The sequence below is a fragment of the Mesocricetus auratus genome, unplaced genomic scaffold, assembly GCF_017639785.1.
Source record: "Mesocricetus auratus isolate SY011 unplaced genomic scaffold, BCM_Maur_2.0 Super-Scaffold_100030, whole genome shotgun sequence".
NCBI classification, from domain to species: domain Eukaryota; kingdom Metazoa; phylum Chordata; class Mammalia; order Rodentia; family Cricetidae; genus Mesocricetus; species Mesocricetus auratus.
The window spans coordinates 6,302,316-6,327,593 of NW_024429211.1; the positions used below are offsets into that span (position 1 = coordinate 6,302,316).

The 25,278-nt window shown below is 46.1% G+C and overlaps 1 protein-coding gene and 1 long non-coding RNA gene across 3 annotated transcripts in view; one reads left to right on the forward strand and one right to left on the reverse strand.

The window, feature by feature from the left end:
- Positions 1 to 25,278, reverse strand: part of Gabrb3 (gamma-aminobutyric acid type A receptor subunit beta3) — a 251,789-nt gene that overhangs the window by 181,833 nt on the left and 44,678 nt on the right. The window lies entirely within an intron of this gene.
- On the forward strand, positions 2,052 to 8,196 carry LOC121134779. The gene is made up of 3 exons (XR_005872006.1): positions 2,052 to 2,367; positions 3,055 to 3,116; positions 7,657 to 8,196. It is a non-coding gene; the product is annotated as an uncharacterized LOC121134779 (long non-coding RNA).

A 25,278-nucleotide genomic window follows, 5' to 3' on the forward strand; every position in this document is an offset into this window, starting at 1 on the left:
GAAGGCTTCTCTCAAGGAAAAGGCTTCCTTTTACAAAAACATAATGACATAAAAGAGGAAGGGCGTGGTGACGACACTTGGGATAAAAGTCTACAGACATCTGCATGAAAACAAGAGGGATTCTCAGACTGCCGCCATCATCCTTTATCTTCAGTGAGTTCAGGAGATAAAAGTGCAAATCTGGATGGCATGTTCATCAATTTTTCTGTTTTAGAAATACTTCAAATAACTTATAAGAGAGTGGGATTATCATGGCTCACATTTTAAGAGGTTCCAGTCCATAAACAATCGCTTCCATTGCTTTTGTGCCTGTGGGAAGGCAGGACACGTCATGACCTCAACATACACACAGTGGGGCGAAGCTACTGACCGCATGCCGGCGAACTATAGAAGCAAGGAAGAGGAGAGGGGTCCCGTGGTTCTTGATATGGTTTGGTAACCAGAAGAGTTCCTATCAGACCCTGCTACTAATCACACCCCTCTAGAAACCAAGCCCAATACTGGTACCTTTAATGATAATTTTTAATGCCCAAACTGCAGCCGCCTCCCACCCATCCTCCTTTACACTAAATGAGTCACGGGGAGTGGAGGCTGGAGTAGAAGTTTAGAAGGGAATGAAGATGTATATTTGAGGAGCAGTGCTCAAGCTACAACCCGGAGATAATGAATGTGCCAAATGTTAGAAATACAAAGAAAGATGCAAATGTGGTTTCTACCTTAGAGATACCCACAGCAGTTCCAAAACAGAGACGACAAATGCACAATTATGCACATATGATAGTTTAATAGATACACATCAGATGCCATAGTGTTATAGAGGAGAAAGTGTCTTTCTCTCTCTCTCTCTCTCTGTCTGCCTCTGTCTCTCTCTCTGTCTGTCTCTGCCTGTCTCTGTCTGTCTCTGTCTCTGTCTCTCTGTCTCTGTCTCTGTCTCTCTGTCTCTGTCTCTGTCTCTCTCTCTCTCTCTCTCTCTCTTTCTCTCTCTCTCTTACAGGCTCCCCAGAGAACAAATCATTAAAAACCATAGGGGAGGGAGATGTGGCCCTACTGCTTTCTGTGTGTCTGTGCCATAGTTCTTTTTCTATTGCTATAATAAAATACCTAAGGCCAAGTGCTTAATAAACAATAGTGATTTATTTAGCTCATAGATACTGCCAGCGTCTGGTAATAAGGGGATGCTTTTTTTGCTTGTGTTTTCTGCATTGTAACTTGATAAAGGGTATCAGATGCCAAGACAAAGCAAACGTGTGGATGGCACAGTTGGCCATGCCCTGCCTTTATATTGATGCACAGGATTTGAACTCAGGTCCTCTTGCTTTCATTGCAAGTGCTATTACTTATTGATCCATCTCCTTTACCTTTTCCGATAAAGTCACAAGAGCCACTATGGGGGCCCTAAACTCCTGACCTCATCTTACCTAATTGTCAGCAGCCCTGCCTTCAAGTCCATTAGCATTTGCCTTTGGAGACATTGTTTCCAGTGAATATATCCTTCAAGAGAACACAGTCATACCACAACCAGAAACCACAAGGTAGGACTAACAGAAAAGGTTATTTTCAGCATGGACACTATACAACAAAATTAGAGATCGGAAAAACAATTGGGAAATGATCGCGCAGTCCAGATATGGAAGAGAAGATGCTGGGGAACAGCAGTGGGACTTCTCAGAATGAAATCTTAGGTTTGGAAGAATTGCTCAATATGCACAGTGTCCTGGTTTCACTCCCTAGTTCCACAGAAAAAGAAGTGGCTGCTACGACAGACACAGAATAAAGACTTCAGAAGTACCTAGGATGAATTCGCTCCGTTTAATGGCAGCCTCGACAGGAAAGAGAGCACGTTACAGAGGAAAAACTGAGCTTGCATCAGACCAGATGGCTCCAGAGAGAGCACAGAGCAACGGTGCTGTTGAGGTGTGGAGGCACAGGCCCACTGAGCGTCTACAGAAAGAGTGTGAGCTTGCTGCCGTGAATCCAGGCGTCAACTGCAACAAGGATTCCGTTTTCTACAGTGTGGAAACCACACCTTAGACTTGCACGTAGGTAGTTTGGGGGGCAATTGGGGCAGAAAAAATAGTTTCAATGGTGAGTGAGCCCCACGGCATGGAAGAATAGCAGGGAGAGGAGAAAATAACGTCCCAGGAAACCACAGAATCGTATGACTCTGTTGGAATTCCGAGAAAATTCTTACAATACTGGATTTCTCTGGAGATGTTCTATGAGAAAGAAGCTGTCCATGTTCTTCTAGAGTTCTAATCAGCAGGAAGAGGATTCCAGATTGTTTCACATTGTGGCTGCCTTCAAGGAGCTTGAGCAGGGTGCTGGCAGAGAGGCAGGGAGGAGCTGGGTAGCCGTGGTGGGATGAAGGTATGGATACCAGTGATGGGGGGTGCATCCCAGGCTCTGGGGCAGCACGGGGGCAAGGACAACGTTTACCGAGAACGGACATGAGGCTCCTCTGTTGTGTAAGGCTGTCTTCTAAGCCACACTGTTGCCCCCTCACAAATGATCGTAGCTGGATTTGTTGTCTGTTGATGTCCCTTATAGAAGGTGGCGGTTTGGGGGGGGGGCTGGTATGGGACCTGAGTATACAGCCACTCCTCCAATTCTGCCCCAATTCCATGTGGGTTTGGGGTGACAGGGAAGGCAAACCTAGAGCGTATAAGTGGGAAAGGCCTAGGGAAGGGGGACCCCATCTACGCAGCCATGAGGAATCATCATCAACATCAGGTCCAGAACGTCCAGTGTGGCCCCATTAAGGTCACCCATGCTCTCCTGCCCATAACCCATTGCCCACTGCTCTGTAAGACAAAATACCAAATTCATTGGTTCCACAAAGTGAAGCTTGTTGGAATCATACCTCAGTTTGTCATAGGTACCAGAGGCATTGTTTATGCTACCCACGGGAAAGAATTTTAGCAGCATTTGGAGGCACTGGCATGGGAAAAAGACATACACCTCTAAGGCATACTAGGAACAACACAGGTAACTGAAGCAAAGTTGAACAGAAGCAAGACTACAGACAGAATTTGTTTCTTTGTTTTTTGCCTACAGAGCTTGTTGGGGGTAGGGTCCAGGCCATGAGCGTGTAGAGAGTAGCGAGACGTGGAATTAAGGTGAGGCCACCGGTGCAGGGGATGTGTGTGGGAGGAATCACAGGACGGCATTCTTTTTCAAAGTTCTATAAAACTGCACACCTCATCAACGAGTAGGGCCAACCCAAGATGTGTGGGGATGCTTTGAAAACAGCTGAAAATCTAGAGAAGAGTCATGTGTTTCAAGCCTTGGGAATAGTGAGGGCATCGGGGGCAGAGGGATCAATAGGCAGCTGCAGAGGCAGTCCCATCACTGCTGTGAGTAATGAGATCTAGCTGAGGGCCAGGGAGCAGCCTGGAGGGAGACTGCAGGTGCCAGGGAGGAACTACAATAAAGAGCCATGTGGCTGACATCCTCTGTGTTGACCTCCAATGTAGCATTGAAAGTATATACAACAGAGAGAGCTGTGTAGAGGAGGCTGCTTCTCACAGCTGGGGTCCAAAGTTAAAAACCCCAAGCCAGTTAGGTATTAAAGAGCCCTTCCTGGAAACCCCAACCCTAAAAGCTATTGGGGAGTCAGTTATCAAAGAGAGTCAACAGGGCACCCTTGAGTCTGACTTTTGATATAAAGACAAAGGGAAAATCCATAACGTATCATGCAGACATTTTAAGGGGTCTTAACAGTGGTCTGATTATCACAGTCTCTCATACCAGATCGTTGTTAAGACCCCTCACCAACGGTACGATGTGGGAGACCACGATAATCAGAATATTCAGTGCTAGAATTATGATAACATCGCCGATGGAAGGGCTCGTAAGAACCAATACAAAGGCTTGGCCATCACCAGAGAAGGTATGGAAGATGATAAAAAAAAATATGGATAGGCACTACTGAAGGAACCGGGTATGAGGGACTGAACGGAAAATATTCACCAGAGATTTAAGGAAGACATGGATCCAGCTAGGATCCTGAGACAGGCGGTTTTAGCCGTTTTGTCGAGCCCTTCGGTGGAGCAGGATCTGTATGAAGCAGGAGGCTTTGGAGGATCTTATGAGCAGCATGGAAACAGGGTCCACACGGTGGGAGAGCAGAGTAGAGATAAGAGTTATGCAAAGCAGAGGAAGGGGCCTGTCTGGGCTACTTGAGGACAAGCATGACAAGATTTGTATTGAGCCTGAGTTACTAAGAAAAAAATGGAGAGAAAGCCCAATCCTGTGCCATAGGGGTTCTGAAGGCTTTAAAGCTCAAGAAAAACCATCCACAGAAAAGCGTCTATGATACAAACCACCCCAAGTACAGGAGAGCAGTTCAGTACCAGGGGTGGGTAATTAGCCCCCCAACACCACTAAACATGGTACTTACTTTTCTATCCTGCAAGAGGGTGGGGGTGATTTTCTAAATTAAAGTCACTCCAGCAACACATTTGAGTCCCAGTGTCAACCCAGGGCTTCTTGGATTCAGGGAGCCAGCAGATAACACAGATAACAGCAGCAGGAGTGGAGACTCGTTCCTTCCTTGGTCTTGGTCGGTAGGGCCAAGCAGCTTGAGACAGCCCTACCAAGTTCCTCAGACGTGAAGAAATCTCAGAGACGCTCCACAGAAGAGCTCCGGAATTATGCATGGAAGTGTAATCACTCAGAGAGAACGATTGGGATGGCCGAGAACTAATTAAGTTAGTGCCTCCTGCCCATGCTACTGCATCCAGAATTTGTCTGCTGGTGAAACAGCCGATACAAATTGATAGACACTTCCCCGTGCGTTAGAATTTGCTTATGCTCAATTTCAAGTTTCAAACGTCTGCCATCTCCTAACTCTTGTACGTTCAGACTGCTCCACCAAGGCTATCTTTGTAACCCCACGATTCAGATAGGGACGGTATCTCAGGGTATTACCTCATCCCGCCCGTCTTTCTAGAAGAAAAGTTTTTGCTACATACACAGCATGATGCTAACCTCTGAGTATTTTGCAACTTTGGACCTGCATTTAAAGACGTGAGTGTACCTGAAGGAGCAAGATTAGGGAAGCAGTCCGCAAAGGATACAAGGCCAGGTGCAGCCTTGCAGTTCTGAGGAGCTTTAATGGCTAAGTGAGGCACAGAGGCTACCTGCCCTGCCCCAAGATGACGGAGAAAAAGTCTACAGTAGCCTGGTCTATAAATGCTAAGGAGTAAGCAGGGGTATCTTGTGAGAGAAGAAACGGATGTTCCCAGAAACCAAAAGGTTGTTGATTCAAATGTGCCAGTGACAGGGGTGACTTATCTCATGAGGAGTTGTTGGCCAACGAGGCTCTGGAGGCTCCTAAAAGATAGAGGCTATTGTTAGTGCTGCGGGCTGCGTCCCAGATCTAGATGGTAAGACCATATCATGTGCTAGGGTTGCAGGACTTGGAGAAATACGACTGGACTTTGAGGAATGGGGCTAGTTCTGATCTAGAAATGCTCCTTCCCTGCCGGCTAGTAGTGCCAGGAGAGACGCCCCTGAGAAGGCTAAGGAGAATTAAGCCCCAAGGTCCTACCGAGGCGTGGGCTCCGCATACTTCCTGATAAAGCATGAAGAGCTAGCTGAGATGCCCTAGCTTATTTGTGGGCATCTTTCTTATTTTTACTAAAAAGAAATATTTTATACGACATATTCTGATCACGGTTTCCCATCCCTGAACTACTCCCAGACCCTCCCCACCTCCTTTTATAACTCCACATCCTGTCTTTCTCTGTCTCTCTTTAGAAAAGAAAAAAGAAAAAAAGAGAAAAGGGAAACACACAGAGAGAGAGAGAGAGAGAGAGAGAGAGATACACACAAATAAAATCCATCAAAACACAGACTCAGAAACCATAATATAAGCAAAAGGTCGGCAAGACAAAATACCCAAGCAAATCAATACGAGGCAAAAAAAAGTCTACAAAAATACTGTTGAGTTCATTTTGTGTGGGCCATCCACGGCTGGGCATGAGGACTGCCCCTAAGTGTGGTTAATACACCCAGTGAGACTGCATTGGAGAGAAACCATTTTTCCTGCGCAAGTGGATGTCAAGTGGAGAGAGTTTCCTGGTTAGGCGTGGGCACATTTGTCTCTCAGCAGTGGTACCCTGTCTGGCTGGAACCTGTATGGGGCCTGTGCATGCTGCCAAAGTCTCTGTGAACTCATATACGCACAAGTCCTGGTGCGTCTGGAAGACACTGTTTCCTTAGAGTCGTCCATCCTCTCTGACTCTTATAATCTTTCCACCTCCTCTTCGGCACAGCTTCCTGGGCCCTGAGGGGAAGGATTTGATGAAGACATCCTATTTGGGACTGAGAGTCCCAAAGTCTCTCGCTCAGTGCCTGTTGCCCGGTGTGGGGCCTCTGGGTTAGCTTCTCCGTCTGCCGCCAGAAGAAGTTTCTCCGATGACAGCTGCGTGAAGCACGGATCTACGCGCGTGGAAGGATGTCACTAGCAGTCTTTTTGTTGTTGTGTTCCTTTAGCAGAGCAAGAGCATTTGGTTCCCCCGCTCCCCATGCACAGGGCCTATCCAGTCTCAGAGAACCAACTTTTCTATTGCACTGAGGGCCACTCCACCTGGGGGAAATTCATAGCTAGTACAAGGATCTTAGACAGAAACCTGAGGACAGGCAATAGACTCCAGCAGAGGAGCAACCGCTACTGTTTGTACAATGGCAGAGCAGCTAAAGGAGCTCATCACACTCGGGTTTACAATCATGGGTTATTGCTGCGGTGATCGTTCTTTTGTGGGATTTTCTATTTCCCATTCTGTGGTCCTTTTCCTCATTTGTGTTTTGTAGGAAGAGGCATGCCCACATGCTCACCACAGCAGCTATATTCCAGAGACAGAGGAGATAAGGAATGCATGAGGGTTCAGTACCTCACTGGAGTTGGAGGAATCGAGTTCAGATATATATACATATATATGTGTATATGTATATCTGTGTGTGTGTGTGTGTGTGTGTGTGTGTGTGTGTGTGGTGTGTATCACCCCTTCAGTACTCAGGGACTCAGAAGAAGGGGTTGACGACAACATTATACAGTACTATCCACAGTCACACTGCCGTCATCTTCAAGTGTCCAGCTGAGGCTTTTCACTCAAAAGATCATCATAACTAAGATCATCATAGCTGAGTTTGTTGACTCTATCATGCCTCTTAGAAGGGGGCGGGGAGGGCAGGGAGAGTCATGAGACCCTCGAGTATCTGGCCCTACCTTTTCCAAATGGTGGTGTGTACTGGCCTCAATGTACTTTAGGAAGGTCTATAGTATAGGGGAGTACAGAGCGTAGGTGGGGAAAGATTGGGGCAGGGGGCTCCATCTACCCAGCCGTGGGGGAAATCATCCTCCATGCTGCATGTACAAATCTCGGGGTGTCTGCTTAATAAGGTTGCCCATCTTCCTGCCCATAAGCCCTGCCAGTAAGCCTAAAAATAAAAAAAAAAACCTCATTGTTATCTCAGAATAAGGCTTTGAGGCTTTGGTGGAATTGTAACTTGATTTGTCATTGGAATTGTAGGTGGGAGGGAGTGCTGTTTATGTCTTCCCCTGGGAAGGAATGTTAGCGGCAGCTCCAAAGTAAGGAGTTATTTTTGACAAAGGACACTATTGCAAGAACGTCTTTTTTTGTTTTTTTAAAGAGAAGGCAGTACGTGTGAATGCCCTGGGGAGGAAGAGATCATCCTCCGGGTGCTGTCATCTTAATAGACTATGCTGTTGGTGTTGCAGTTCTGACTCTACCAACCTGAGGACTCAGACTCCCCTGCCTCTCACCTCCCTTGTCTAGCGGTGAGGATGACTGTACCATTTCATAGGCGAGTTGGTTGATGGAGAGGGTAGTGTGTCAGCTTCCTACCATTGTGAGGAAACACCTGAGACAATCGACTTCAAAGGATGGAATGAAAAGAGGAGAGGGAGAAGAGGGCTTCACAAAGCCTAACTTTTCACCATAACCCACCCACCGTATGATGCCACTGCCCCTCAACAGTGGCAAAACAGCCGGCACCCACACCTGTGGCACCCAAGTCCAAGGAGCAATGTTGAAATCCACACTCTCGCACCGGTTAAACAGAGAACACACACTACTGAGTGCGTACTAAGCATTGCTATCATCATGGTCACACGTTTTGAGATTTTTCTCCTTTGCTCCTAAATAAAATTAAAACCCTGCTGACTCTCTTTCCTGCTAAAAGATGGAAGCATGAGGATTTTTCACCTTTATAAAAATAAGCTGCAGTCTAGTTTACGCACATAACAACTATCAGTTCTAAGAGTAAAGTTTAGTAGCTTCTAGTGTGTGTGTGTGCCGTCAGACATCCCAAAAAGGCCTTTCAAGCAAAGCTTTAGCATTTCTGCGTTGCAGACTCAGGCAAGTCTTGGTCTGTCATCTCTCGATAATGATTTACTGTGTCTGTATTAAGGGAACAACATACTACATTGTCTCTCATGTCTAGCTTTTTTTCCCCTTAGCACAGGGTCAGAAAACTCATCAATGTTTTTGCACACGCATCCCCTTCGTTGTCAAGTAGCATTACCTAGCATGAATCGGTCCCATTGGCTTATTCTTCCATCAGTTAAAGGACCTTTGGGTTGTTTCCACTTCATGACTGGGGGTGAATCATGCTGGCCACATTTGCAGAGGTGTGCCTGTGTGGGCATTACATTTTCGTTTCTCCTGGGAAGATATTTGAAAGCAGGATTGCTGGATCAGAGGGAAAATCCAAGCTTAGGCTATTAGGAAACTGTCGAACTGAGTTCCAAAGGGTCTACTATTTTACACTCCCGCTAGCAAAAAAGGAAGTGCCCTGTTTTCCCACGGGTTTTCAACACGTGTCATTGACAAACTTGCAGGGAACTACTGATCTAATGTGTTGCCCGGTTACGGAATCAAGTAGGCTGTGGAATTAGAAGCTGCAAAGCTCTTCCTTCTGGTTGCGCATTTTAAATGTTTCTAATTGAAATATAATTAACAGCACTTCTCCCTCCCCTCTCCTCCAGTCAGCCCCTCCCAGTTACCCCACTGGGAAATCCCTCCCACACCCTCCACTGTCTCAAGGTGATAGCCTCTTCTGTGATTCTATGTGCTACATATGAAGACATGCGCTTCTGCAAATACACACAAATGGAACTCTGTTTTTTATTGTTTGTGTATATACAGTTTTACGGATAAACACTCTGCGCTGGGCGACCAATGAAGAGACTCATCTCAGGGAGCTTAGTTCGTCTCCCTTCAGTCAAGAGCTACTTATAGTTCCTTGTCTAGGAGGAGTGGAATCCCTCAAAATCTCCCCCTTCCATGTTGGGGTAGTGTAAAGAGAAGCTTTTTCCTCAAGAGAAGCCTTCCCGCCAGCCTGGTTCTAGAGCTGCATAAGTCCCAAATAAACACACAGGAGGCTATATTAATTATGAAGCTGTTGGCCTTGCTTGTTTCTTACTGGCTAGCTCTGACTTAAGTAATTACCCCATAATTGTTAATCTAAGTATGTTTCTTACCGGAGAATAGTTCTGGGCTTCCTACCCCATGGCGTTACATCTTGACTCTCTTGTGTTTCTCCTTCCCAGAGTCCTCCTGGACTCCTAGTCCCACCTATCTAGATTCCTATTGGCCAGCAGTGCTTTATTGACAAAGGACTTCCCCAACAGGGTAGTCATTGACATCCCTGGTGTCCCAGGCTAGTTTTAGAAGCCATTTCCTGGAGAGACTGTTTCATATCAGACTTCCTGGCACCCTGGCTCTTAGCCATCTTTTTGCTCCTTCTTCCTCTTCAATGTTCTACAGCCATAGGTTCAGAGGGTTCTGTACAGATGTGTCCAACTGGGGCTAGGCTCCACATGATCTGTTGATCTCTGTAATGTGTTAAGGTGTGGTTCTCTGTGAGATATATGTATATATGCATATATATATATATATGAAACACTTCAAAAGTGTCTTCCTTCAGTTGAATGTTCTCTCTTTTTTCTAATTTTAAAACATTTTATATATTTATAGCATATTCTTCTCTCTCCCCCAGTTCCTCTCAGTACCTCTCTCTTCCTTACCCATCTAATTTCATAGTCTTTCTCTTTTTCAAAGAGAGAAATCCATTTTCTCCAGTGGAGCGTCTCGGGGTACATCAATCACACTCCAGGGTAGACCTCATACACAGGAGTAACTGACTAACTCAAAACTCATTCCATTTTTTGTTTGTTTGTTTTTCACACTTTTTGTTTCATTTTTTCATTTTTGTCCTATATTATTTTTGCTTGTTTATTTTGATTTTTGTCCTTGAATTTTGTTGGTTTTTTTTTGAAAGAAAGAATATGAAGTTGTGCTGGTAAAGAGGTAGGAAGGGTCTGAGGGGAGTTAAGAGAGGTTAAAAATGATCAAAATATATTGCTTAAGGACAAATTTTAACAAAACTATAAATTTAAATTTTGTGTGTGTCAATAAAATAAATAAAAAAGCATGTGTGCGAGAGTGAGTGCACATGTGTACACAGATACACACACACATGCATGCACACACACACACACGCACACACCATGTAGTCCCTTTTGTGTTAGACACCTATTCCAGAACACAAGATCTGCTTTTCTGAATGGACGTGCTAGATTTCTATCACCGTGACAAAGTATCTGAGCTAATCAGTCTAAAGGAGGAAGGAGATTATTTTGGCCACAGTTTTAGAGAGTTCAGTCCACATCCATGTGGCCCACCACCACGAGACAGGCATGCTTGAGCAAAACTGCACACTTTCATCCAGCAGCTGGGAAACGAGGGGCAGGGAGGACGGGCTGGGGACCACTGCCTCTCTCTCATGCCCACAGGAACTGTCCACGCACCCATGCAGCCCCACCTCTACAGGTTTCCCTATTTCGCAACGTAAGCACAGTCTATTCTGTATTACACATCTGGGGGAATTATTTAATATTCAAGCCACTACAATGGCTTCCATCCCTCAGATAACATGGGAGATCTCTCTATCAATCACTCATCTCACTCACACCTCATGAACTCCTGATGGCAGTGTGTTGACACCACATAATATTCTTGGTATTTTGCAAATTCACAAAACAAGCAAACAAACAAAAAAACAACACATTAACATGGAGCCAGTTTCTATGTCAAATGGATTCTCCCACAAATCTCCAGGAAAAATGTTATTAGGCTGTGTTAACAAAGACAGGTAACACGGTTTGCATTACTGTTTTCTATTACCCAGATTTTGTTTCCAGCATTCCCTCAGTTTGTGTTTTCTTTATTGTTTTCTATTTCAGTTTTCAGGTCTTGAGTTGTCTGAATTGTTTCCTTCACCTGTTTGGTTTTTCTTGGCTTTCCTTACTTTCTTTAAGAGATTTGCTGATTTCTTGCATATTTTTTTTTGGTTTGTTTTTTTCTTCCATTCCTTTAAGGGATTTTTCGCATATCCTCTTTGAGGGCGTCTATCATTTTCATGAAGCTGTTTTTAAAGTCATTCTCTTCTGCTTCATCTGCCTTCAGATGTTCAGATCCCGGTGGTCTAGAGTCCCTAGACTCTGGTGATGTCATATAAGTCTTTCTGTCATTGGATGTGTTCTTATATTGTCATCTTCCCATCTCTTCTTCCAGTGGGTATAGGTGGGATCTCTCCCTCTCCTGGTGGGTATGGGTTCAAGGCTCTATCCCCTCCCCTCTCTATCTACCGTAGGGTGGAGGGGCACGGCTGGAATGGCTGCTTTGTTCTGTCTCCAGGTCCCTATGAAGTTTCGGTGGCAGGAAGGGTTTGGTGGCCACAGGTCAGGGGACTCCAAGAGGGAGAGGTCGGCTAGGGTAGCTGCGGGACACGCATCTCTGCTTTCTTAAAGATGTTCTTGGGAGCATCTTGAATATGGATGGCCAAGAGCTCCACTTTCATAAGGACGGTCACTGACCTTGAGATCAGAAGTGAACATGTATCTCCTGGTGGTGCTCGCTTTCTCTGCAGATGTCCCACGTAAAAATGTGCTTCTCTGCCAGCTCCCTGACACTTGGACGACTATGTGGATCACAGATCCTACAGCTTCATGACAGATGCATCAGGTCTTTATATTTGCCATAAGAAATGCATTCTGCGGTGTTTTATGACAGCAGTTTTGACAGGCTCTAGCCTAGACTTGCCAACATTTAACTCCCACATCCAATGCCTATCCCCCACTCCGCATTGTTCTGGGCCATGGAATGCAAAGCCCATGAAACAGCAGGGCTGCCACTGTGAGCTGTTGGGTGTGGGGAGAAAAGAAACTGTTTCTTTGTCATGGCAACAGGAAGCAACATAAGCCACCTGCCCTCAATGAATCATATTCAGATGGGGGAGAGGACAGAGAGTGGTATAACAAAAATCATGTAGTCTTGATACTCTCAAACTGTAGGAAATCGCAGCAAAGTAAGGGGTAGCCGGATAGACGTTGAGGGAAGTCCTAAGTGAAGATTAGGAGCAGAGCATGCTGGGAAGAAGCGCATATCAGAAACACAAAGACTCTGGGGCAAACACAGACCTGTGCATGTGTGATATCCCAGGAAGCCCAGCAGAATGGAGTACAAGGTTAACGGAAGGCTGACACTGGATGAGTGAGGTCAGGGACTTGAACAAAGAGTTGGCAAAGAATGGGATGATGAGGTTTGGGAAAATAGACTTGAAGAGCTCAAGCAAGGAGCCAGGAAAGCGAAGAGAAGGATCCAGTCTGGTTGCACAGGTCCAGATGGAGACTGCGAAGCTGTCGGTGGGCACGGATGGCCAGAAACCACCGGACAGCTCGGAGGCTGTGCAGGTGGAGCCTGCAACCTCTCCAGGATTCTGACCAGGACTACAGAGAAAAGTGAGCTAGGAGCCAGTTGTTGCAGACACTGTACGTTTACAACGTTCCAGTCTCCTGGTATCTGTCTGGTACAGATGTGTTGCTCAGACATGACAGTAGCTGGTCTTCCGTGTGGAGCACTGTCAACCGTGTACAGGTGACATCGGGGATGGGAAGCTGGAGGGAAGCAGAGAGCAGGGCGCTGTGCCCAAGCACTGACCTTGGGGAGGCAGGGAGGAGACTCTTTCCTTTCGGACCACCAGCAGACTGCTTAAAAGTAGAGAGTAAACAGAGGGGCTGGAGCGACACCGAGGGAGGCGACTGGGAAGAACGGTGCCAGGTAAGAAGAAGAAAAAAACTGGCAGCAGGATAGTGGGGTTCAGAACCACCACACCGCACCAACCAAGACACGGGGAGTGGAGAAGGCCATTGCCCGAACCAAGATAGTGTAAAAGGGCTCCCACGTCGGAACTAGGGGAGAGCACGTTCAGTTTCTGAGAGGTGTCCAGGCGGTGAGAAGAACCGGGGTTGAGCCACGTTTGTAGAAGCAAGGAAGAGGCCAAAGGGCGGGCAGCCCAGGGTCAGACACGCTGAAACCCTCTGTGATGAGTTCCTGCGGATGGTGCATCTGTGCAGAGTACAGGCATCGAGAGAGCAATGACACCTTGAGCGGTGCAGGATGAGCAAGGGAGTGAGGGGACCCACAGTAGGGACACGAAGGCCCGAGCAGCAATGCTGGTTAGCCAGATCATCCTGTGGAATTGGGCATCTCTCTCTCAATGCTAGCCTGAATGCAGCGTTGCTGAGGGGTGTGGCAAGGGATAGCATCCAAACGTGATCACGGAAGGAGTGTTCTAGAAGGCAATGGAAGAGGCACCAATGGCGGTGAAGGAGGGTTCGGAAAGACGATTGCCCTCAGGGATGATGAGGACCTCTGGGCCATCTCAGGGACCGGGCTGGGGTGAGCTGTGCTTGCCAGTAAGGGTCAGAGTGTGACTCACTGCTTCCACCCACGAAGCGGGAACAGACAGGGGGATGCCCTGCTCTTGCCTGGGCACTGACTATGTGGGCGCAGGCGCACTGGGAAGCTATCCCGTGTGCACTCAAGAGACGCTGCGACCGCAAGCAGAGTCCTAAACCGGTGAGGAGGCACCAGGGTCTGGCTCCGAGATGGCTGCTGCAGGGGATGTAATAGGGAGATGGAAAGAGTCTTCTAGAAACCAGCTTTCCTCGGAAGGACTGAGATGACAGATGCGGGGACCGTGGCCCAGAAGGAAATTCTAACACAACCTAGCTCCAAGGAAAAAGGTAATGATCGTGGACTTGTTTTTCTGTTCCGAGACACCCGGGAAGCTTAGCCAAGGAGGATGTGTGGGATATCTTCAGCAGTTTCCTTAATCACTGCAGCCCTCTGCTTCTCTTCCCCAGAGAGCTCTGAAGTAACGCCAACCTTTAGAGATGCTTGCTATGAAGGAGGAAGGGGTGAAACATATAGAAGCCTCAGGGTTCGATGACTAAACCGCAATGCCCAATGCCTAGCTCTGCTGTCGGGCTTTCGGGATAGCCCTGGTTCACAGAAGTTTGCCAAACAGTACTCGGGGTAAAATATGATACCCGCGTAAAATCTTATGTTTTCAGAAGATTTCAAGGACAAGATGATAAAACGCATTTTGAAAAGGGAGCCTGAGAAAAACACACTTAGCCACACAGCACCCTCATAAAAGCCAAACGCCATGAATGGGCAAAAGCCAGATGGGAAGGCCACTGGGGACCCAGGTGAAGTGACCCAGAAGCAGCGCCCAGGTGAGCTGGAGAAAGAATGTCATTGTTCTCTCAGACCAGCAAGTTTTCAGCGTCTTTCACTAAGAGAGCACAGGACGTATAAACAGAGGAAGGCAGGAACTGGATATTATAGAAGCCAGAAAAGTCTAGAGAAAGCATCAAAGGGTACGGCCTGAAGGCATTGTTTCTGCAGCAAAGTCAGCTACAAGTCTGGAAGGTTCTCAGAAGCATCTCTAAGATTTGCGCAGAGGACAGAACGATAGGATGTTTAGCAGGAAATGTTTCTTCCTGAAGCTGTTTGTGGGATACACTACACTCCAGAAGATCTCACCTATGCAATAAGGACTTGCACAGAGAGAGAGAGAGAGACACTCACTCAGTTGTGACAGTAAGTCCTTGAGGGCCAAGTCAGGAACTTGATGGGTATGACAGCAGTTAGTGTTTTGTGCTGAACACACTATAAAATAAGGGCCCTTTATCAACATTATCCTCTTACCAATTCTGATCTCACAGAATATTCTCTTGAGACAAGAACAGATATAGCAGTGAACTATACCTATCAGTATACAGAGTGTTGGTGGTATCAGTCCTATGGTGATGTGCTACCTTTATGGTAAGCAAATTATTCAGGTGTGCTTGTGTCGAGAGACCTTTGCTACCATGTGTGGAAATGGTCCCTTTGCTGATAAACTATTAAAATGTCCTCTGCCTAGCACTGGGTACTCCTCATGCAACTTCAGCATTCTGCAGATTGCTTTGAAAGTGATGCACTTGCTACATGTTCCAGACACAAAAACCCAAACGCACTGGGAACAGACCGTGGTAAGAACACAATCCAGTGTGGAGGGGAGTCTTCAGCTGAATGACAAGCTGAGCCTGCAGGAATTCCCATACCTCCTAATCAAATACACACAGCCTGGGCTACACATCCACAGATCAATATCCCAACTCATGGGAAGGGAAAACAGGAAATATTCATCTTCACAATGCTAAGACTATGATTGATTTTTCTTTTGTTTTTGACCTAAAGGCTCAGAGCACACATACTTGAAAACAGCTTACAGCAACTGAATGCAACCTGCTCATCTTCTTGGGCCAAGTTTTGTGTGCATAAAGGTTGTGCTAGACTAGAGGGGGAAATCTACCCTGAGGGGTAAGGAAAGAGTGGCTATCAAGACAGGTTCAATAAGAATCCACACATTACTGATAAGGATGAGTTCACCATCATTGAGAAAACCAAAGGCTTAACTGCCATCTAGCCTTTCCTACAGCACTTCAGCAAGACCATACCCAAGTCACTCAGTCCTTTCCCTCAGTTCCACCATCCAAGAACTAACCATGGCAGTATGGCACATTCCAACAACTCAGTACGATAGTGGCTTTCCAGATAACAGGTACTACACAGTTACACCAGTGTATTCTCAAAAGGACAGAATCATCTGACAGCAGACTTCTTGCGACTTCTCCCATTATTGGTACATAGCACATTATAATAACTTAGCCTCGTAACTGTCCTGGAAAACAAATGCCTAGAGAACTTGGACAATGTACAAGATTTCCAAATGAATAAGATCAAATCCTGTTGATTCCCCATGGAGGGCCTCACCCTCCGTGGGGAGTGGAGGGGGTGGGATGGGGTGGGGAGGCAGGGGGGTTGGTGGGGGTTGGGTGAGGAGGGAAGGGGGAGCTGGGATTGACATGTCAAGCAAGCTTGTTTCTAATTAAAATTTTTTTTAAAAGATGGAAAATGCGTTGTTCATAATTAGGAATCGAGTAAAGGTGATGACTTACCACTGTGCCTGATTTAATAATTATTGATATATAACCACAAAAAAAAAATGATCAAGTCCCGCCTCTGCTTGAAACCTACCAATATATCTGGCTTCACTTCTTGTCACAGTTGGCTTCACATCAACTTGCAAATCTCACCTCCCCTAGGGGCCCTCCATGGGCACCCAATTCTACCGTCAACTCCTCAAAACAGGCACTCTTAAGGTCCAGGCAAACTCCAAGAACCCTTCAATTCTGATGCCTTCACTTCTGAGCTTCCTTTCGGCTTGTTTGGTCAGGACAGGGTTTCTCTGTGTAGCACTGGCTGCCCTGCAACTCTCTCTGTAACCGGGCTAACCCTTGATCTCAAAGATCTTCCTGCCTCTGTCTCCTGAGAGCATCCATCACCATTGATTGCTCAGGCACACTGAGCTTCTAACCCTGAAAGATCTCAAAGGCTGTGTGGGTAGGGAGCTAAGCACATATCCAGACACTTTAGTCACTCGATTGTTACCCTATCAGGCATGCTGTAGACTCCAGGAGCTCCTGTCATAGCTGTGTTTCTGCGTGTATAATGGAACACAGGTAAATGATAAAGGAAAAAAGGTTTATTCAGTTCATGGTTTTATTATAGTATGGAAGTTCAAAATCATGGCACTTGGATTTGCTCAGTTACTACTTGGACCTTCATGACTCGTCAAAATACAAGGGAGGGCACAACATGGTAAGTCAGGCCTGTCAGCTCTGATACATCATTCTAACGCTGTTTTGAAACCCTACCCCATGCCTTCATTATTCCCAATTGCCTTTCCAAACGCCAGAAACATACAAGCTGAGACTTAAGCACCCAATGCATGACCAGAGATGGCATCCCAAATTCTCCACTTCCCCTTGTCTGAATCAGTTCTACTTAGTAAGGCCCATTCAGATCTGGAATTCTGTGTTTGTTTGGTTTGGGTTTTGTTTTTTTTTTTTTTTTGGTTAACATGCCCTTCAGATGTGTTAATTGAACAAGAGATTTCTCTCTCTCTCTCTCTCTCTCTCTCTCTCTCTCTCTCTCTCTCTCTGACAAGATCTTTCTTTCTCTAGTTGAATGTATATCATGCTTCAAGCTTCTTCTTTGGTGCATAATGTACTTTCCCCGGCCATCTCTCCTGCTGTCCTGTTAGGTAGAGGCCTCTTACCAGTAGGGATGGGTCTCACTTTTCCTAGGTGGTATTCCCATTAGCTCAGCAGGCATCTGTAAGATTCCGCAGGCATATGCAAGCATGCCAAAGGCAGAGATTTCTCAGGGGCTCTAAATGGGACTGCCCACCAGAAATTTTGAATGCTGAGTACTCAATTATGCAAACTATGCATTTCTCCCAAAGACGATGGAAAAATAAAAGCAAGATCCTGAAACTGTCCCATAGTAACTATGGCAATATGGCGTTAAATGAATTTTTCTGGAAGTTCTTGGCAATATTTTATACATGACTCTATTTCTCTGAAGAGCTAGTCCCAGCGTAAAGCAACAATGTGCAAGGGACAAGTCAGGACAGCTTCACAGGACACATGTATTAATTTGAAAAAGGCATGTTAACATTACAAATTATGACCATGGTGTTTCATGCTCACTTTTGCACTGGTCCATGGATAGTCTTCAGCCAGCAGTAACAATCTGCCTTTCTTCCCTGACAGGAGTCTTTGAATGTTGGTAACAACCTTAAATTTCAGAACACTATCCACCATCCCTCATCCTCCAAGAGATAGCCAGCAGGATTTTCCAAAACTGCCAACTGAATCCCCTTATTAATGAATCTGTGTACCTCAGGGCTTCCAGACCACTGAAATTTGATGCCCTGGCACAGCTTACAAACTTGAAGTGAATGGGTCTGACCCACATCAGCAATCTGCGCCCCCCCCCCACCGTGCACCCATACAGCTGCTCACCAATCAGAAGAAGTAATTTTCTCGGCCTAAAAATCCTGCTCCTTCTCATCACCAGGTCCCTTCCTCCAGCTTGCTGTCAGGTGGCCGCCCCTTTACACATCTGCCTGTGAACACCATACTTGGCACTGGAGAGGCACGCGGGAACCAGGATTGATTGTGTCCTTTTCTGCGAGGTCTACAGCGCTTTGAAAAACTCCCTGCTCGACTGATCAAGACCCCCTGAACGTGGTTGTCAGTGAGGATGCCCTGGGTAATCTATTGAGCCTTGGGCAGTAGATCAGTATTTATCCCGGGTATACACATGGACTTTGGACTCCCATCCAACAATGTGAGATGCACTCTCACCCTGAACTCTTGGGGGAGGGTCTAGGCCCTGCCCTGGATGAAATGACAGACTATGGACACCCCCATGGAGGGCCTCACCCTCCCTGGGGAAATGAGGGGACAATGGGGGGGTTGGGGGGAGGGCACGGGGGAAGGGGAAAGGAAGGGAGAGGGACCTGGAATTGACATGTGAAGAAACCTTGTTTCTAATTCAAATTTAAATTTAAAAATAAAATATAAAAAAACATAAAATAATAAAATAAAAACTCCCTGCTCTTGTTCAGTTCACAAGGCTCTCAGCACAGGGCACATGGAATGACACCATGACCGATTGCTGCACTGTTGACGGGCCAGCTACAGAGCAAAGACCATTCTAGAGAGTCACAGGTGCGCTGACGGGCCTGCTGTGCTTACCTGACCCTCCTTCAGGTGCCATTTCACACTTCAACCTGGACTTGAAACCATCGTAGGAAAAGTACAGGGCCCCATGATAAGATTCAAACCGCTTTCAATAATCAAACATTACCCACACTTTACCATGATCCGTTATGCAACATCAACGTGTAAGAGCCGAGTTTCAAACATTCAGATTCCCAACTGTGACAGCACCCAATAATAGATGCGTTCAAGTGCAGTGTTTTAAAATATGTCAGATGTTGGTCTTTTGATGTAACATATTGTCCCACACTGGCAACTGTTTCTGAAATGAAATAAATCAGGTTGCCTCAGCTGCCTTCAGGATGGCTAGCCTCTATGATGACATCCACAAACCAGTTCAAAGTACCATAGAGAGAACGGAAAAGGAAGGGTTAAATACAACCATGAACCCAACAATTGAATATCATAACCAGATTGGACATTCCCAAGCCTGCATCCATAATACATGCTTTCTATGTCAACTGCCACTGGTCAGTATTTCTCTCCTGGCTCAGGGATCACACTTCAATCACACAGCATGACTTAGAAACTCGATGTGACTGAGATTTGACGACATGAAGAGACCACCCCCGTGACACCCAGACAGTTATTTTAAAATGTTACCACTTTTCATGTCTGAGACACTTTTCCATCAAAAGACAGTAGATTCTTTTTCTTAGACCACAGACATTTTCCTTAGGAATGCTGAGAATTCCTCCGTCAGTGAGCTATTCAAAGTGTTGCTTCTTCTGAAGCCTTACACACATAGTGAGCTATGTACACAACCCCTGAAGATGTCCGGTTACGTCAGGTGAAAGCAAAAGTCAGGGACGGAAGGGAAATAGTACTTGGTGGAGGATCTGAGGAATAATGCCAAAAGGCAAATACCGCAACATAGAATTGAAAGGTTCGGTGGAACATGACTCTTCCACACAAAGAATCTCTCTGCCAAAAGAATTCAAAGGTCTTCAGCTTCATTGCAGCCTAAAGGAACCCCTCCGTGGTAAATGAAAACTAGACTGTGCTGAAGAAGACAGAGTCTGGGCTTTGCAAGTGTCGGAAATGCCAGCTGGCATCACCAAGGTCTGTAGCTTTCTCCTTGGGTTGCTGGCAGGCCCCAGGAGACACCCGTGCTGCTAGACGGTGAGGCCAGAGAACAGAAGGGCGGAGCCCTCCTCCTCTCCACTAAGTCCTGAGCCTCTGGTGCAGGAATGACTTGGAAATCCTTAGCTTGAAGGACTGAAGACACGGAGTAGAAGTTACTTTCCTAGGGGGAATTTACAGCTCTGTAGGAACTTCCCCATTTTCAGGTACTGGAAGAAAGGGGTTCTCTGAACCCCACAGAAGAAGAGCCCTACCCTTGTTGTGTGTTCTCCCGGACACCTTCATTCGGCTGCCTCTCCCACCTTCCTGTTTGTTCCAGAGAAGACGATATATAAGCCTGAATTCTGGGGCACCCGGGACTCAGCTGGAAACTTCATAATTTCTCTTCACATTTTCTCGGAATACATGCTTTTAAACTATTTTTGTTCCTCACTTATCTGTCTCTTATTACAGGAGTCTGCTCCAGCTAAAAACTACAAAGGAGAGGACACTGGTTTTCCTCTCTAGCTCTCCTGGCATGAAAAAGAGTCTATGCCATAATGGAAGCACAGCCTACCCCAAATGCCCAACACTCCCTGTTAAGCATCTTTAGTCATGACATGAGGCTCCGAGAAGAGTCATCCCAGATACTAGGAAAGCCAATAGTTCCCAGCTGCCCTGCTGTGTTTCTATAGACTTAACAGAAACACCCAAGAAAGACAGGTGACCCGTGACTTGCTCCAGAAATGCTACTATATGTCATCACAGGCTATTTTTCTAACTGTTGCTCAGCACCTACTCAGTTTTCCATCTATTCAGCATATTTATGTTGGGTTGTATTCTAATTTTTAATGAGTGATCCAGTCTACATATTTTAAGCATCGTAATCTCCCATGATTTCACTCAGTTCCTTTGTCTTTGGTCTGATACTTTGCTCTGTTTCCTAGAATATCAAACACGACACTGGAAACTTCTTGTGAACAGGTAGGCCAGGTCTCATTCAGCCAGGTCGATGGGGACCTCAGCCATGAGGCTCCTCCCTGAAAAGGTTCCCATCCAACAGGGTGGAACCCTGAGGCTATGTCATGGAGTTCTTCAGGTCACTGGACTGTGTTTATGTCAAGGAGAAATAACAAAATGGAACAGCATTGGTTCAGGGCACCTAAAATACAGTCAGGAGGCTACTGTTGAAAGTCACTGACATATTCAGTTAAACCTTTGGAGGGGACTGCAGGCAGGCTACCTCCGGTAACAGCTGGCCTTTGAGACATGACTAACCTCTGCTGATCAACACCGTGGAACTCCTTCCCCAAATACTCTCAGTCTCAAAACATACCCCAGCCCCTTTTTCCAGCACCGATATGATTCCTAGAAAATGGTGTAACTACCAGCCTCCTTGGGGTTTAAAGAGATAAATAGCACTATCGGTCTGTAAGTCTCAGAATACAATTTTAAGATCACTGAATCTCTGTTGTCGAGGGTTACAAACTTAATTAACTCAGGTAAACATAAATTTCTTTGTTCCTAGCTAGCTTCCTTTGATTTTTGTTCAACATTTGTAAGCGATAAGTTTTAAAAATTCAGAGGCCATGACAAGACATTTATATGGACCCTGAGGCTCTCCTCTTGGTTAGCCCTTTGGGCCAGTTAGTGTGTCGCTGAGACAGGCCACGGATGGAAAACAGACCAAGCAATGCAGTGTAGAAATCAAAACTGGCCTCTTCCTTGGTTTATACTGTGATGTGGGTTGAAGCAGGAGCCAAAGGTGGCTGACTCATTCGCTTACATTAGTCTGCATCGGCAATGTCTAGTTCGAGTCTCCTGAGGCTCTCCGCAGTGGTATCACCTGCAGCTTTACTCGACTCTGGCCAACACTTGGTTCTAGGTGGGTAACCAAGGCCAGAGGGAAGGCGGTTTACTACTTCAACTAGATAAAAGAGTCCTACAAGTTTGGATTTTATGACTCCTGTGAAACAACTTGTACTTCTTCAAACGGGACTCGCTTGGGTCTCCGTGTGCCCCTGTAGCCTTACCAGCCGATAGGTTCCCTCTGCACTACAACGGTTGCTGCTGTCTTTGGAGCCCACTACTTCGTCTTGGGGACCTACAGCCTTTGCACGGTGCTAGACTGCATCATTCATTCCTTGTGTGCGATTTCGTTTTCATAATCCAAACTTCTAGCCGGGCGGTGGTGGCGCACGCCTTTAATCCCAGCACTCGGGAGGCAGAGGCAGGCGGATCTCTGTGAGTTCAAGACCAGGCTGGACCAACAGCTTCCAAAACAATACAGAGAAACCCTGTCTCGTAAAACCAAAAAAAAAAATCCAAACTTCTACCTTTAGACATTTGGAGTGATTTTTTTTACAATGTCACTGAAGAGGACCTCTGATCACCCTTGAGAACATATCATAGCTAGTTCTCCATTGTCAGTGCGCAGAGAGAGGGTAACACTCCCAGATAAGAAGGTTAATGGGGACACATATCTGACCCTTGAGAAGACTTCAACTTCTTACCATGATGAGCGAGTGCATTGATAAAAGCCTGACAGGGTAAGTCTTGAGGCTTGCACACATAGCAGAAAATACATGGGAAGTTCTCAAATTACAAATGAAATTCATCCAACTGATTTCATCACTTACTTCTTACAAGGTCACGAAAAACAAAAAAAATGTGTGTACTCTGAGCATGTTTACATGTAATAAGTTGATCTATGCAAAAGGGACGCAATCCTTTTGGATGTTATCATCAGCCTACTGAAGACACTCTTTCTCATTCTACATGATGCTACTAAGGATGGGCTATCTAGATTAAACCCTGACTAGGCTAGTTCTTTTCACTCTTTTAAGAAATCTACATTTAGACATTCATCCTCTCTAGCTTTGCAATGAATGAGGTACTTGTGTAGAATTTAAACAATTATCCTCACACACCTATGGGAGGCTGTGCACACAGATGCTGAGTTGAACTCATAGGCAGAAAGCAACGTGCCTATGTGAGCCAGTCCTCAGCCTAACAGCCGCTGTGCCTGCTCCCGTGAAAACTCCCAGACATTCCAGTCCATGGGCCAAAGCATTCTGAGCTGTCAGCTTGTAAAGTAGAAGGCTTAGCTGGGAAAGGATGACACCACCAGGAGTGTGACATACACACGGATAGGCAGAGCTGCCTGGGAAGGAGATCAGCGCCTACTTTCCATCTCTCTGCATTCCTAGTCTCAGGTTTCCTGAGGCTTTATGGACCCTTCATAGAGGAAAGTCACTGAGCAAATGGCGGAGAGAATATGTATGTATGCATGTATGTATGTATGGTGGAGAGAATATGTATGTATGTGCCAGGGTCCTCTGAATCTCCTTGCAGTAAACACATCAGAACAAAAGCAACACCACGCTAAAACCCCACCACAACATCATGAGCAAGCTCCTTGACAACCTACAGGATGCTCCACCCCGCCCCACCCCATCCCACCCCCCACACACACAAGTCACAATCCATTTGCAAATCACGCTACTCCCAGGCACTGGTCAACCGGTCAGACTCCCCCTGTTCACATCCCTCTGCTTCTATAAAATTCTTCTCCACACTCTCCTCCTGCCCAGCAGCCTCCTACCCACCTTCCTTTAAATGTCTGCTCTCCCCAGTTCGAAGTGAATCTAACACACAGGATAAATGGCTCCTCTCTTAACCCTCTGTAACGCCTCTGATGTGCTCACGGACACCTGGCATGCACCCAGCCTCGAGTGATCCACCCTTTCGGGGACAGGCCCATTTCCTACCATTCCTTGTCCTCACGGCACCTGTTACTGTGCCTAGGAGGAGGACTCAGCAGACATCTGGTAATGACTTGGTTCCCAGCAAGTGAACAGAAGTCAGTCTGGATTTCTGTGGGCTTGTGAGTGGTTTCAAACAACTGAACTGGGACTAATTATAACTTCAGCTATTTTTTGATGCTTAACATAAAAAAAAATGTTCAAGCAAGCTTGTGACTCCGAAACGCCAAGATAAATTTCACCTCAAATATTAGCATTTTATTTGACTAAATAAAATTAAACAAACCAGAAAATCCCCATTAGCGCCATACTATTAATAATTTACAGACCATATTCCAATTTAATGAACATGCCGCACCAGGCCTTTCTGGACTGGCATCACACACTGGATTTAGGAATGTTCTCGAATCTCGTTTGCTTCCATGGTCTTTCTGGGTCTTTCAGGTCTTGACAAAATTAGTACTACAGGAAACATATCTTGTAATATATCTGTAATATGTGTCTAGAAATAAAGACTTCCTTAGCTTTAAATGACTTTTCTAACTTTATGGTTATATCAGTTTTACTATTAGCCATTGCTGTTAATAGCCAAGTGTGTGTGTTTCATAGTCAAACTTTAATACAGGTGTATATTGATAAGAAAATAAAACAAAGCGTACAGTTGCCAGAATCTGCAGATTTCAGGCATCCACTAGGTGTCTCAAGCCACCAGAAAAACCTACAGATGAGGGGCAACCATTGCATGGCCTGATCCATCTGCACGCTGGCCTGGAGCATGCCTGCCTCTAGTCGGTCTATGCGTGTACAGGCCAAAGGGCCTTGATATCCCCCATAAAACCCGCCTTACGCCCTGTCCTGTCATCATTTCCTCGTAGGTCGTGCGGACTTGAGGAGGCCAGGAAGCATTGTTGTGTACTTACTAATCTACCTAGCACTTTGCTGAAACCAGTTCTCCAGTCGTGCTGGACAAAGGCACCAGGGCAATAGCTGGAGCCTCTGGAAGCTTGAAGAATTTGACTGCGACTGTGGGAGAGGGTAGTTAGGGTCCTAAAGCCTCCCAGGCCCAGTCCCCCCCCCCCGGAGGGGTCCCCTGTCACTATGATGGATGATGAGGAGCCATGCTTTGTAAATTCTCAAAAATTTCACTTTTTCTCCCTGTTGGATCCAGAGTGGACCAGTGCTGGCTGTACTTTCTCAAGGAAAGGGCTACACTCTGTTTATTGGTGTGTGTGTGTGTGTGTGTGTGTGTGTGTATGTGTGTGTTTGACATCGTGGGAGCTCTTACCCAGAGTGTCGCGCGGCTGGGCAAATGCCCTACCATTGAGCTGCACTCCAAGGCTAGCAGTTTCTGGCTTCTGTGACGCCGGCGAATTTCTCCTCGCACACTGCCTGCTTTCT